Below are 15,754 nucleotides of genomic sequence, written 5' to 3'. Positions count from 1 at the left end.
GGAAATATTTTTTGATGTAACTCAGTTACCATTAATTGAAGAAACACATGACTGATAACTGTTCTGTTTTAAGTTTATTTTTATGACATAGATTGGAACATGAGTGGGGAAACTGAGCATTTTTAAGTTTTGTATAGTATCTTGACACATGAAATGTATCAAGATAAAGGGGGGTTTAGGGTTTATTAATTTAATTGTTTAATAATTTAGGATCATTTTAGGACTTTTGGGGTTTTTGATCATTTGGATATGGTAAAACTGAAACTGTTATTTTTATGTTAAGGTTAAAGGATTAAAGAACTGAATCCTGTTTAGAAGATACAATATCAGGGTTCAAAGCTGTGAATAAATCTTAGAGGGAAAATTAGTGAGGGTTGAAGGAGTAGAACAGGTTTGATTTCTTTTTTGATCTTTAGAAGAAGTGGTTATAATGTAGGCTTACACAAACAGATATTACACAGAAACACACATGACAGTATTGATTCCAGGCAAAAGGCCTCAAATTCATTTAGCTTTTAACTGAACTTAAAGAAGGACCAAAGAGGAAGGAAAGCATATATTTTGGTTAAGTCTGATAAATTAGAATTAGAAGGTATTGTTACATTAAAGGGAGCAAATGAAATAAAAAGGCTATACCAAAAACGGGTTATAACATAGGAAATGTGAGGTTAAAATGAAGTTAACACATAGGAGTTGTTTTTAGGCAGCATTTAGCTATGATGAAATGTATACAGGAGTAATTGCTTATATGCTTAAACTTAATTGATTAAAGTGGTTGTTTTCTTTTGGATCTTTTAGAGTAGAGGAACTTGCAGCAGCGACAATTTGTGCACAGGATGTTGATGATCAGATAAGGGAAAAATAGAGCGAGCAACCGGACGTGAAAGCAGGGCTTAAAGAGTTTTAAAGTGATGAGGAACGTTGAAGAATATATATAAATACAAGTCAATAAGTTAAGAGCATAATTAGGATCAGGCTTTTGATTAAAGAGTCCCAAATAGGATAAGTTAGGGAGATGCAGGAAAAGGTGTTTTGTTTCCTTTGCAGAAGATCGATCTCGGCGACCACAGGAGGGGCGAGGATCCTGGAGATCTCGAGGCCTGCTGAACCACCAGAGAGGGACTGAGAAAACCAAAGCTTACACATGGAGTGTTCTCGAATGGGAGCTGGTTGAGCCAGAGGACGGCTAGAGAGGGTCTGAGCGAGGACACAATGTATTGCGACCTCTGGTGTTCCAGAGGTCGAGAGAGGGAGTGTGGAGCAGGGAAATTATTTTACTGCTATGGTTAAATAATTGTCATCATTACCATTGCATTAATAATATAATCTGGAGTTTATATTGCATTCAGGGGTTGAACAGTGTGTGTCTTTCAGAAAGGCTAAAAGTAACAGGACAGGAAACAGGCTTGGAGAGTTTTGCAGAAGTGAAAGTTATTTTGAGCAGCAGGCTAAGACGAGGCTTTAACAATGTAACAGATAGCTTTAAGAAGGCCTTAAGATGTTATCCATACAGTTATTATGTTGACCTTGTATTTCAGGTGCAGTTATGACTATTTTATACACAATGCATATCTGTGCTTATTAAAGAGTTGGAGCTCGGTCAATTAATTGGGGGTCGGAAGCTTTGTTCGGCGCGATGTCCGGACAATCTATTGTGCAAGTGACTTGGAGCCATAGAAGGAATTGCAGTACATGCTTACAAAACACTTATATATCAGATCATTTTATATTAAGCTTTTAAGTAGAGGTTCTTGGTTAAAACATTTATTTAGTAGAAGACATACATATAGTCTCAGTGAGCGTCTGGTCTGGTGAAAGGTCAGAAGTGCAACAGGTGAATTGAGAAAGAGCATGTGAGGTCGTGACACACACACATGAGTTAAATTTATTTAGAGGAGAGATTAGTCATGTCTGGTTGTAACTGCAAAAGTGTCTCGGTAAAAGAGGAACCGTCCTTGTTGTCTCGGCAAGAAAGAGGAACAATTTACTTTAAGACAAGAACGGAAAGTACATGAAAATAGAAGATGATCTTCTGGGTTAAAAGCCATTGTGGTGTTGATCTGATCTATGTATAAAATGTATCTGTGACGCATGAAGGGGCGTCAGTAAATCAAACCCTGATGCTATAAAATATCTGTTCATGCTTTGATTAAGTTGGAGATCACTTGCTGTCGGCGTACAGAGTGTTCTTCCCACACGTGTGTAGTCATTAAAATCATTGTTTGACCAAGACCTTCTGGACCATGGGTGGTTTGTACTCTCCCTCCTCAATTTTGAACCTTAACAATACCTAGAAGTGGTAGTGCCAGCCAGATGTTTGTAGCTGTGGGTGTCTGGACTTTTAAAGCACTTTTAAGAAAGTTAATGTTCAATTTTAGAGAACGACTGGATGGTTCGAGTAACAGTATAATTTTAGCACTCACAGATCCGACAGTGAGTGGTTCCCGTTACTCATCCAGTCTCAGAAAGCACTGGTTAAAGTGTTTGTGTACTTATTGATTTATTTTAAGTAATTGTGTTTTATGTATATTATGGTTTTATATTTTTACAAATGCTTTATATACTTATTTATATACATATATATATATTTAATGGTTTATACCTTGTGTGTGTGTGTGTGTGTGTGTGTGTGTGTGTGTGTGTGTGTGTGTGTGTGTGTGTGGGAGTTGTGTGTTTTTTTTCTTGTCTTGTTTTTATGGACATGAAGTCTGCCAATAAAGATTTAATTGAATTGATTATGAAGTTATTGAGCTGCACATACGTTACGACCTGCTTAAGTTCGAGGTCACAGCGTCTGTAGAGCAGCTGGAACATAATGAAGTCTACAAGGTTAAAGTTTTCTCTTCAGTTATTGTTCTTTCTGCTGCTTGGTTTGATGGATCTGAGAGCTTTTGTTTTTATTATTGTTATTATAATTATCATTAATATTTTACTCTCTAGAAGCTTTAAAATAGTGTTTGTGTTTGAAAAAATTGATTTAAGAATTGAACAGAAACATCTGTCCTTCTGAAAATCGCCCAAAGGCACGGAGACAAAGTCAAAGGATGCAACCTGTAACTTTCTCGTCCTTCATGTCAGGACCATCATCCATGATTTATATAAAATGCATATAGCAACAGTAGCACTTTAGTTTGGACTTTATGATTTCTGTAACTGGAAAATATTATTTTGTTTAAAGACAGAAGTGACCGCATAGTTGCAACATCAAAGGGAAATATTAATTAATTAGCATCAAGTATATTTGTTGCTTAAGCATTTGCACTATAACTTAAGTAGGATTATAACTTTTAAGGAAGGAAAGATTTCAGATATTTAGTTCACTGTTTCAGTTATTTTATATGAAATTAAAACATTTATGTTGGTCAAATATGATGCTCTAAATCAAATAAAAGTTTGAAAATAAATGATGTATTTTTAAATGCTGCAACAAATGTTCACAAAAAGTAACTATAATTAAAACCAGTTAAACAAAATAAAATGTTTGAATCATGCTTAACCAAATGCCAGGCTGGAGAGCTGAACCTAAAGTATACGTAGAAAGATTTCAACATGTGAGCAGTTTTTAATGTTTTTATCACATATAAATGTCACAGCAGTGGGTCCTGGCCCAATGCTTTGTGTTTTTGCTTTTCTTTGACTCTTGTTTTTCTTGGTTTTTGTTCTTCTTATTTATCAGGCTCTCAGTAATCTTAGTTCTCCCTCCCTCAGTGTTCATTTCAGCCTGTGTTTAGTTTCTGTTCCCGTGTCCCACGTTTCATCGTTTCATGTCGAGTCAGCCCTGTCTCTCTGTTTCCTGTGTCTCCCCAGTCAGCCCCGCCTCCCTCGGGCACTCATGTGTGATACAGAGTAATAAACCTGACTACATTTGCTGCACTCTCTTTATTACCTGTTACTTTAAAATTCATACACTAATTATGTCTGCCCATCTCTCTAATGTGAAGGTCAAAGGTCAACATCCCAGTGACATAAGAATAATCCCAAAGGGGCAAAGGCAGCGGTTAATTTAGCACATTTAGCATTAAGGGTACAGCAAGGATATACTTTTACTTATTGTGGCAGGGGTGTGGTCTCTGGCCTGCTGCAGTGGAGGCTGGTGGCGGGACGTTGGACGGCACAGGTGAGGGTGATGGAGCTCATGACTCTCCCCTTTATAGTGACGGAGGAGACTGGCGTGGGGGAAGCGTGTAGTGGAGGAAGCCGAGGAGAGAGCTGGTTTCTGGCTACAAAGACGGCGTCAAACCAGAAAAGATTGCTCGTGGTCAAATAATGTGTCAATCACCTGTGAATCAAACTGTGTGTGGCTCAGTTCATGTCACAGTGTTGTTTAGTATATCTTCACTTGTCTCACTCTCCTTCTGTTCTGTCCATCAGGACGATCCTCAGCGCTTACACAGATCCTCCATCGATGTTTTGGATCCAATCAGTGATCAGTTCTACGAGGAGGCCTGGATGTTCACCAGAGCTCGCTACACCTCTATCTACCAGAAGGTGAGTGTACTCCTTTGTACTCAGATTAACATTTTACTTCTTAAAATACATTTTCATATATGAGCTTTCTATTATTTCATGGCCATTTAATCAATATTAAAATTACAAGCATATCAACAAAGGTGAAGCTGGTTTTTTCCACTTGCTGTCACACAGTCATGGAGGAATACAATAAATACATAATCAGTCATAGATCCTGAACAATGACATTAAAAGAAAGTCTGTGGCTCTAAAAACTAAACAGTATAAAGACATGCTCCAAGCTGCTGTTTCTCTCCTACTCCTCTAGGTTTTCCACTGTCGGCCATCCAGCGATGCTGGAGGGCTACCTGGCCAATGGTGGCCTACACAAAGAGGTCCCAGCTCAGAGGAGCTGAAGAAGATCCTTGCCTTCCTCGTCAGTTTCCTCTTCAGTTCCTATCCCAACAAAACCTTCTTGCACCTATTAGCTCTAAAGAGGCTATGGTGCCCGTGGAGGTCTGGACCTGAGGCCTGTGCTCATCACGTGGATAGAAAACACTCTGACACCATTCTGGAGGTCTGATGGGACTCTGACCAAAACACAGATGAAATAAAACTTGTGGCTGGAGCTTTTAAAATGACTTTTTCACCTCATAGATTAATGCTCATGATTGCATGTTAGCAAGACAGCATCTCCCCAAGGTGAAACTCTCAGGAGACATTTACTCTTAAACTGTAATCTGGTTGAGACTACTTGAGGAGATCTTAGTAGCGAGTATGTGGATTTAGTCTCTTCACCAACAGCAGACAGACCCATGCCAAGAAAGCAGACATGTTCTCAAAGAAAGCCGAGAGCAGAGATTGGAAAAAGCTCAAAAGAAAAAGCTGCAGCTTCAGACGACTATCTGCCTGTAAGGCTGAAAAAGTCCAGTTACGCTCTATTTTGGAAAAGCTTCCAGTTTTGGTAACCTGGACTTTTATTTCCCCTCTTCTGCTACAGATGTTGACTGTGACCTCAGAGGCCAACTGGACCACACAGCTGCAACAGGAGTGAGGGAGAGGAGTCTTCATCCAGCTTCAAAGAAAACATCCAGGTAAAGTGACGTGGATCAGCGGATAAAGCCGTCTCCACTTTCAAAGGAGATCCTCTGAGAGAGAGACTCTCTGAGCCATTTTAGCCTCAAATTATAGGACTTTATAGTACAGCAACACTTTTAAAGGACAAAATTAACATAAACTTTGACTGTAATACAAACAAAGTATTGCATGTGTTTTTAAAACTGTTCCTCCGATGGGCAGGATATCACTATTAGACTGTCCCACCAGCCAACTTCAACAAGAGACCACAGCAGCATTCAGTGATCAGCACAGATGTTCCTCTAACACTCAGCATCTGATCCCTGTTGGTCTGTGTGCTTCTGCTTTTGCTCAGTTAGAAACCCTGCAGCAACCCGACCCAAAACTGTGTCTTCTTGTTGGCCTCAACGTTGAAGTGTCAAACGTCCAACATCTGGAAAGGAAACCACGCCAGTGTACTGTGATGTTTCACCAACATGTGGCAGACGCTGGTCCTGCCTTTCATGCTGACATCAGCAGAGAGCCCCGCCTACCTCAAAGCCTCCCCTGTCATGTACTGATCAGGATGATTATGAAGATGAGCGAGTGCAAATAAGACTGTAAAAGTCCACGAGCAGAATGTTTGGATGCTTTCTAATGATTCATGAATATCATGAGAGTGTTTGTGTGTTTTGTCTTTTCTTTGCTGACGTTTCTTACTAACAAAGACAATTTACGCTCTGTGTGTGTTTTCATCCTTACCAGCCACACTCTAACTGCAATGAAGGAAACAAACTGTAGAAATGGTCGACTCAGTGACTTCATAAAATATTGAAGTGGTTCAGGTAGAGCCAGTTTTTAAATGACCATGAACACTGACCGTATTGTATCTGTACAGCATGTTTTTCTATTAGACAGATTTGTAACAGAGGCCTTGCTCTCAGTAAGTTTGAAATCCTTGTCTGATTTATTTTGTAATCTCTGATCTTTGTGTATCCTGCTCAGTTTGCATGCTGCCTGTAGGAGTTTCTGTCTTTGTATTTGAAGATAATTAATTGAATATACTCAGCTGCTTCCCTTTGGTGCCTCACACATCACTGAAGTTTTTCAGTGTCCAGTTATTTGTTTTTAATAGCTGTTTGAATTCTCTGTATGTTTGACCCTGTAGACTGTTTAATGGACTGCTCGTCTTCCTGTTTGTAACCACTGCCTGTTTAGGACTAAAGATTTGGATTTTTGACTTTAACACAGCCTCTGCGTGTCGTCCCTTTGTGTCCTCGTCCTCTGTGAATGTGTCACAGATGTTTCCATGATAATAACACAGCTTTCCCACAGTGGCTTGCAGCAGCATTTATTCACAGCACATTTGAGAAAGGTTCAGATTAACTCGATGAGTTTATATTCAGAATGATTCTGACAGTGGGCCACTGTGAATTGTGATCTTTCATCAGGTCAGTGTTTAAGTTCAGTATTTCAAAGCAGGAGCTATGAACAGTCATCATGTTGGCATTAGAATTATTATTATTAATCATTATTAATAATGTCGTTACTCATGTATAACCTTGATTAGTATACATGAATTTTATCAATAGTGAAAAATAATGAATAATTCATGTATAACTTTTATTGTGTTTTGTATATTAATTATATTTAAATAGAGATGTTGACACTGTCTCTACAGTAGCATCAATGTAACATACATTATTGGTCCAAGCTGTCATAAATGGGGAGCCTGATCCTTTATTATGAAAACATGACGAGTATTTTTCTTGTCAGTTGGGAAGAAGTTGGTCTTTTTTTCCTTCTTTTTGCTCAGTTTGTCTTTTCTTTGATAACTGAAACTCTGATCAAACCTACTCATGTTCACAGCATGTAAAAGCAACTGACAGTCCGTGGCATTGTTGTTTGTAGAGGTGCAGTGTAGTGGGAGCATAAATCAAAAGAAAACAGTAACATTTATGCAATAAAACATTTGAATGAAAATGAACAGGCCCTTTATGAACTTCAAAGGGATCTGAAAACAACACTTTTTAAAAGAGTATCTTGGGGTGTAGGTGGTCAAAATAGAAAACTGAGCTGAGACTTTAAGTTCAATCCATCCATTCGTTTTTACTTAGGAGGAAGAAATGTCAGGCTGGTGCAGGCTGGTTAGGTGCATGTGGTTATCTTTACCTAAATGAGTTCACTTTGTGGCTGCCAGGTTGGGCAGAAGTACCTGTCCCCTGTTAGGCTTAGTTAGGCTGTTCTCTTCTAATCAGACAAATAAGGCGATGACTTTCTGTGAACAGTATTTCTTATAACTCAGCAGTATAATGCATCATAAAACAATATCATTCATTCACAATAAATCAGCACTCTAATGCAAATCAGTTTAATAAATGCAATAGTTATCAGCTTCTTCTAATTCAGGAGAATAATGCAAACTAAAACTACATAACAATTCACAATCTTTAATTAGGGGTCTAACATGGCATAAGGTAATATTGTAATCCCACAACGGAGATATTTTTCCAAACTGCACGTGTGGACGGGATTAAAAACAAAGAAACAAAAACGGAAACTCTGTGTTTTCAAAAACACCCGTGTGGATGTAGCCAAAGAGGCGGAGCTCCTCTCTTCCATGAGGCTCCTCCAGACTCCGTCCTGCCAAAGTCTGATGGCATTTAAAGAGCTTAACATTAGGACTGTCTGGGGAAGGGAGTGAAAATATTCTACATCTGAAGTCCATGTCAGTGCTGACCACATGCACAGCAGCACTTTGATTGGCTTCTGTGCCGCCGTCTTATTCTGCGAATATGCAGGAGAATTCCAGAGCCTCAGAGTCTGAAAGAGAATTTGATGTTTGCTCTGAGGACAAGTTTGAAGTGCAGCAATGGAGCAACGTAAAAGTCCTTCAAACAGCACTGCAGAGTTATTGTACACAGCAAATCCAGCATGTCCAAATTAACACTGTCGGATTTGATTTCAACACTATTAAAGTGTCTATATGGGTCCACACCAGAGAGTGTTAATTTAACTCCTTTTGGAGAGTTGGTACGTTAACTCTGATTTAGTGTTAAACACCAAATCTGTCTGGAGTTGATAATTTAACACTTGGTGTTAAGAGTTTATATATTAACTCTCAAAGAATATTTTAGTTTAACTACGTAAGAGTTATCTTCTAATTCATCTAAAAAGCGGTAATTTTACTGTTCTGAACTTATAGAAATTTCCTTTGGAAATAAACATTTACTAAAAAGACGCAATGGTTTTTGAAAAACATTTATTCTGAACTGTGCACCACAATTTCAAAACATTTTCTGAAAGATGTAACAGTGTACATGTTCTCACTTTCATTAGAATTTTGTTTATCAAAAGGTCTGACATGGTAAATGCAAATAACAGCATCTCATCACTTATTTCTTCAATACAATATGCATGTCCTTCATTCATCACTTTGTGGAACTTCAACGCACTTCTGCTCTCCCCCATATTCCATCTTCACAAGCATATCCTGTACGGAGATTGAATAAAAATTAGTTGACACTAATTAATGGCACAAATAATCCAGTAAACAATTGCAGCACAGTAAAAAAAAAAGGAATCCTCTTTGAGCCATTACTTGTGTAAAGTATTTTCCCAAAAGACAAAGACACAGGCAACAGGTAATACTGAACTAAATGTAAAACCTCAACCTTTTTCATTTTTACCTAAACCGTGTGCACAAAACTCTGGAGGGATCTATGCTAACGTAGAATCCAGTCAGGACGCCTGCTACTGCCGTTTGCTCGTTTTTTTTTTTATGGGCGATCGTTTTCAGGCTTCAAGTAGCACCATTATACCAACATTTCACATTCTAGACATTGTTTTAGGTGTATTTGACCAAAGGTTTGACTGAAAATTCACATGCAAGCTTTTTTCAAGGCTGTGGTATTTGCCCGCAGACAATACCTTTCAGCTAGCTAAAACAGAATATTATGCTATCACCGAGCAACATGGCTAATGCCTTTCACACAGCTTTGTCTCAACTCCAAAGAGCCACAGAAGTAAAAGCTCATAATAATAATTGAAACAATCTTTGAAAAAATGACTTACCAAGCATGGCAAACAACTCAAATATGTAGAGCAAAATGTTCTGAAACGGCTTCACTTCAGCTTCGATTGGAGCCGTGCTGGGGGCGGAGTCTGTGAATTTACTCTGTTGGTGTCATAGCCCCCCTAGGAGTTCAGAGTTAAGAGGTCAAGAGTTAATGTTTCCATTGTAACACCTCCAGATTTGACAGAGAAACAATCATTTTTAACACTCGATTTTAACTACTATCATTTTACACCTCAGAGTTACATTAAAAGAATGTGACTCTGCTTAGAGTAAAATTAACTCTACTTTTGCAAGGAGACTATTAACACCAAAACATTTAACACTTTTGAATTTGCTGTGTAGGGATGTTTCATTTGATTTGATGGTACTTCAGTGGTGACCTGTCCTGGGTGTACCCCGCCTCTCGCCCTGTGGTGGGTGGGGTCGACTCCTCTCTGACTCTGGTTGGATGATAAAGGGATAATAAAAGAAATTAAAAATGCGCAGTAAGAGTAACGTATAGTTGCTCTGACTTTATATCTCCATGATATCAGCTGTTTGTGAGGCTGCAGCACATGAAAAATGAACTCTGCGTGTGTTTTTGTATTGAAGTACCCGTCAGATTTAGTTAGTCGTTGACTCTGTTCCGGATCCTTCTGGTCCTCGTTAAACCCGGGGTCAGTGTTTTCATTGTACTGCACTTGGTTGTGTTGAGCTACAGTTGAGATTTTTATGCAGGCACTGACAGAGATCCTCATCATGATTCAAAACTTAACAGGTTATTATCTCCACTTATTGACTCCAACTTGTGAAGAAAATAACACAAAACTATCATCGACTTCATATTTGGGTGGCAGAAACAGACTTCCACAGTCAGGTCGTGCAGTCTGCAGAAAACTGGAAGCACTCATCTTTGGCAAATCATTTTCCAAACTATAAAACAATAGAGACATAAAACTGTGGGCTCATGTTGCTGTCCACGCATTTTATTACAATAAATCTGGCTGGGCCATCTCTCCTTTCAAGTACAGCGACGACTGATAACTCCATTAACTTTTCCCTTATTATAACAGCCAGATCTCCCAGCGATACGACTGTAATCTCATTGAATACAGAATAAAAAGTATTATTTGGGTCACATTGCAGCAATAGTTCTGAATTTGACACATAGTCAGTAGTTTCAAAGAAAATGTAACCTGCGTGACCTCAAATGAAACTTCACAAGCTTTCGTGTTGATCGCTTTGAGAGACGGGGCCGGTCTGGGATCCTTTTGTGTGGTTTCAGCTCGTTTGCACAGACACATTTGATTGTTTGATCCTGTTTCCACTGTTGAGATCCTGATGAAATTTTCTTCATAATGACCCGGCAGAGTCATTATGAAGCAAATTAGCTCGGCAATAGGAAGTTGAATTTTTCTTTCAGGGTTCAAACAGAAAACCACAAACACATTTAGACTGAGCTCAAACCAACAGAGGGCTTTGGTGAAGATGAAAAGATTTTCAAGCACCCGAGCACACCGTGTGAGTCTTTACAAAAATCAAAAGCAACCCTCTTGACCCTGGAGGTCCCTCAGTCCTCTAAAACAAAACCACGTTAATCACATTGTATTTCATGACAAGCTGTCAGAGGCATTAAAACCATGATATATCCACAGACTGTATATGAAAGATGGACACAATCACTGTGACATCACTCGCTGGGTTTGGTTTCTTCTTAGAGCACAAAATATGTGAGCAGTGCCGCTGCTGGTCTGCACTGTATGAGTGTGCACTATTTACTAGAGATGGACGATCCGATAATACAACACGTTCTCACTCCCAACTCGTCAAACGTGTGACGCATGGTCAGGCTCCCTCTGCTGCACTTATGGACGCGCAGGGTACCCCTCTCGCGTCGGGAATTGACGTGAAGGGTCCTCCGATTGAAGAGATTGCCGCGGAAGTGCCTGCTGTCGGTATATTTAGACATTTTCCAAATCACATTGTAGTGACGTATACTGAACACAATAAATTATATAATGTAAACAACTACCTGAAAAACAGGTAGAACGATACTTTTGTATCGTTTATTGCATTTACGGAGGGAGTGATGTATGCTGGGTAATGGCACAGCTAGCTACTGGGTGACTTTATTCACCCGCTTCGGCTGTTATCAGTCCATACAATGGGCGTTATTAGCACAAATCAGTCCCATAGATATGGGCCATCTCCTGCTAGATTGTTCAGAAGGTTGTTCTCATCCATCCAGATGGAGGATCACTAACAGGAGCGTGGAAGACTCCAGAATCCACTCTGGCTGGAACCCGGTGGATATGCAGTGGGTACAGGTAAGACCATTTAAACGGACAGCATTTATAGAATGACTATTAAAAGTCAGCGAGTGTCAGTAATGTTAATGTGGTTATCTTAGTAATACACCGAGTGCTAATATAACAGCTTTAAGATGCATTTGTAGATGTTATTACGTGTTTTACCGTCTTTATGGTGCTAGCTTAAAGTTACGGTGTAAATGTTAGCTTATATTGGAGGAAAGCTGTTACTGTTTAAACGATGTTAGCACAGAAATATTAGCTTCTGTCATGACTGATGAAGTTACTAGTTAATAAAGTTTCCAGTAAAGTGTTTAATCGCAGCCACAGATTGACAGCAAATATCTCGATTAGCTTCAGTGCATCTATAATAAATATGTGCAAGTTTCAGTGCTTCGTTTAAACTGTATGTGTCTGTATCATGGGATGGATACACCCTTAACAAAACAAAGAAAATATTACAAAACCAATTTTCCCCTCATGCTGTCGGACGCGCCTCGAGGAACCAGCTCCATTTAAAACATCACAGTCAGCTGTAAAGTGTCGTTTCAGTTTTTATACAACGTCAAAGAGCTTCATGTTTGAACAATCAGCTTATGAACAGGAATAAGATCTGCACGGTCTGGTTCTGGTTGGATGCAAACAAACAGCTGTGTGTTAATCCAGCAGCAGGACATGCTGGAGGATGGAGCTCAGCTGAAACGACCCATGAAGTCCTCACCGGCTCTCATGTTTACCATCAGGACCAATCCCTGCAACTGAAATATAATCTACTAAATATCAGAGTTGAGAAGGTTGTGTTAGCGTGTGGTGAGTGCAGGATGGGGAACTCCATCCTAACGACAAATTTCATTTCCTTAAAAAGGCATCAAGAGAAGCTTTGAAGGTAAAATGAAGGTTTTAGTGTGAAACTGTTTTATCACAGCTGCAGGAAGCTGCAGATTTATGAATACAGAGAAGGATGTAGTTTCACATATTTCCAGACAAAGCCATAAATGCTTCTTAATCAATGCCAGTAATATACTGCTTCCTGCTTTTAAGCTTGGGCGAGCCGTAGATGCTGAAATATTGCACCATTCTTACAAATAAAGCAAACAAATGAAGAAATGTATTTCTATGATCTTACTCCATGGCCACGTTCATACATGTGAAAGTCTCCATCCTGTGTCCTTCACTTATCTTTATCCCAGGTGTGAATTGTTCACAGGACTTAAAAGAAGGACGTGTCTGTGGAAAAGGCTCCGGTCAACCTAAACTCCTCCCTCATCAGGACACAGAAGAGCCGCTGAGGCAGCGCCTTGGAGTACGCTGCTGGTCGCGGCACACAAGATCTCCCGGCCTGCTGGAGGAGGGAAGTCTGGTACTCTGCTGCTTCCCCCAGTTTGCTTCTTGTCAGATCCCAAGTCCTTATCGACGGGCGCCAGAAGGGCAGCCTAAAAGGGCAAAGGTCAAATGTTAGCAAACAGCAACTGATTCTGAAGAAATGTGCTGTGTGAGGTGGACACGTGGATATTCAGAAGTACTGTAACCGAGTCTCCCACAGAGACCTGATCCAGACTACAGCTCACAAACACAGCTCCTCTACTAACACCTCACTGCAGCTGCACGCTGCTGATCCTGTCTGTGATTAGAAATGATTTCAATAAAGTAAAACAGAGGCTCGTTTTCTATGAGCTTAAACAGGGATCTCTTTTTCAGTCTCAGTGTAACAAACATGTTTACTAGAGCAGGGCGATATGGCCAAAAATATTTATCACGATATATATTTGAAAATTTGCGATAACGATATAACTGACGATATAATTGATGCGAGACAAAATACAACTCCACAACATTACTAGCGCAAAAAGACAACCTTCCATTTATTTTCACTTAAACAAGAAGCTGTTTTTTATGTACATTAAAGCTTTATAAAAATGTAACAGTGCAAATGCAAATTCCTTGCTGAAAGTTTAACCAAAAGGCATTTCCAGTAGAAATGGGCTGACATATCCTGAGCATAACCATGTATAATATCCACTGAAGTTAAAAAGAGCTGCTTTGCAACATTAAACTGCAGTGTGCAGTACGTAGTTTTCGGTGCACGGGATTATAACGCACATTAAGCGAAACAAAGCAGTCAGATAAATCAAACTTTATTAAACTCATTCTTCCTCCACATCTGTACCATTGATTCATTAATGTTGAATTCTCTGGCAGCTGCTCTATTCCCATGTTGTTGCAGTATATTAATGACTAACCTCGTATTGTGGATGGATTATCTCAGTTGTTCTCCTGACTGAAGTTTGGTCCGTTTACAGCATCCTGCCATGCGATTGCATTTGTCTCTAACCATGAAGAACCTTCATGTTAACTTTTATAAGTGGAAAAGTGTTAGTGTTCGTCCTCCAGCTTCACTGTTTATGTTATGCTAACATAGCTGTGTCGCTAGCGATCACGTAGCACATCATTATATACCAGCTAGCCCAACTTCAGTAACCCTACAAACGTCACTGCTGTTTAGTTTCCTGTCTTCATTTATGTTGGAAGTGGTAGCAGAGCTGTACGTTTGATTTTTTTCAGAAATCTCTCAGTCAGAACATGCAATATCATGCTTAGGTAACTAGCGAAACTAGCGAGCTAACTTCCGCTAGCTTCCTGCTAACTTCTAACTCCGTTAAATGTAATAAATTTTGTTTTCATGGATGCCTGGAAGTTAAACTTCATAGTTACACCTGGTAAAGCAGCAATGCTGATCGTTTTATTAAAGATGAAAGAATTTAGACAGTTTTTAACTCTAAGTGATGCTGCAGTGTTGTTTGACCTGAAGCATACGGAGTTTAGGACCCAGATTACTCCCAGATTTAAGAGCATCTTAGTCCGACAAATACGACAGTAACGACGGCCGCTTGCATGTTCTGCAAAAAAAATGTGCTTTGTTGTGTATCTGACGGACAAACACCAAACCAGTTCCACATCACGGAAGTTGCACCATTTTTACAAACCAATTCTGGTTCATCTGTTTCACTCAACAATCGGCCATGTGCGTATGAAAACAAAGGCACTGCGCATGCGCGTTTTACTCATATTCTATCGCGATATTTCATTTTCCTATCATTGCCTAACATTATACCAGTATTACCGTGAACGGTATAATATGGCCCAGCCCTAATGTTTACTGAATAAGTCTTTCAGTAAACATGTTTTTGTTAATTCAGTAAAATCTGCAAAGATGACTTGTACTGTTGGCAGCAACAAACAGAGACAACAGAGTGTGGGACAGACAGGAAGTCAGGACACGTCTATGTGCTTCACAGTGGGACTAGAACATGAACCACAGGCAGCAAGTGAAACGTGCAAACCTCCACGTCACCAAAAACACCCTGCAGGTCCCATCAGAGCAACGGCAGAGAAAACAGATGAAACATCTGTTAGAGAGAAAAACGCTTCACTGCTTTCTTACCTGTATGACACCAAAAGGGTTTTGTTTTTTTAATAATAAAGGCTTCATGTTTTACAGTTAAAGGTAAAGCTCATGCAAACATGCAGGCTTATTTGTCTGATCAATGCAAAAGTTCAAACATGTCTCTTTCAAGCCTCATTATCAGCTGAGATCATAGTAAAGAACAGACAGGATCCTGATCCATCTGTTCTTTATATAATTACTGTTTGTACTGTAATGTAGAATATCATGGACATAATACACAGACTGCAGCCTAAATACACTGCAAAAACTCAAAATCTTACCAAGTATATTTGTCTTATTTCTAGTCAAAATTATCTCATTACACTTAAAATAAGACACAATCAGCTACAGGGCAACATTTCAGTAAGCTAAAGGAACTTGTTTCAAGACAGTGAATCTTGAAACTAGAGAAAAACTAGAGATTTTTCACTTGTTCCA

The 15,754-nt window shown here is 39.3% G+C and overlaps 1 pseudogene across 1 annotated transcript in view; it reads right to left on the bottom strand.

Moving 5' to 3' along the window:
• Positions 1 to 8,750: 8,750 nt before the first annotated feature.
• LOC146708690 (rab3 GTPase-activating protein catalytic subunit-like) overlaps positions 8,751 to 15,754 on the bottom strand; it is a 28,226-nt pseudogene continuing 21,222 nt past the window's right edge. The window contains exons 14-15 of the transcript XR_014920620.1: positions 9,580 to 13,304; positions 8,751 to 8,998 (exon numbers count right to left, since the gene is read on the bottom strand). The product of XR_014920620.1 is annotated as a rab3 GTPase-activating protein catalytic subunit-like (transcript). The remainder of the gene's footprint in view (positions 8,999 to 9,579; positions 13,305 to 15,754) is intronic.

This window comes from Copadichromis virginalis, linkage group LG5 (genome assembly GCF_057382275.1).
Source record: "Copadichromis virginalis isolate Kocher_CV1m ecotype Utaka linkage group LG5, C_Virginalis_male_GT1.1, whole genome shotgun sequence".
NCBI lineage: Eukaryota > Metazoa > Chordata > Actinopteri > Cichliformes > Cichlidae > Copadichromis > Copadichromis virginalis.
This window is presented reverse-complemented; position numbering and strand designations above follow the sequence as displayed.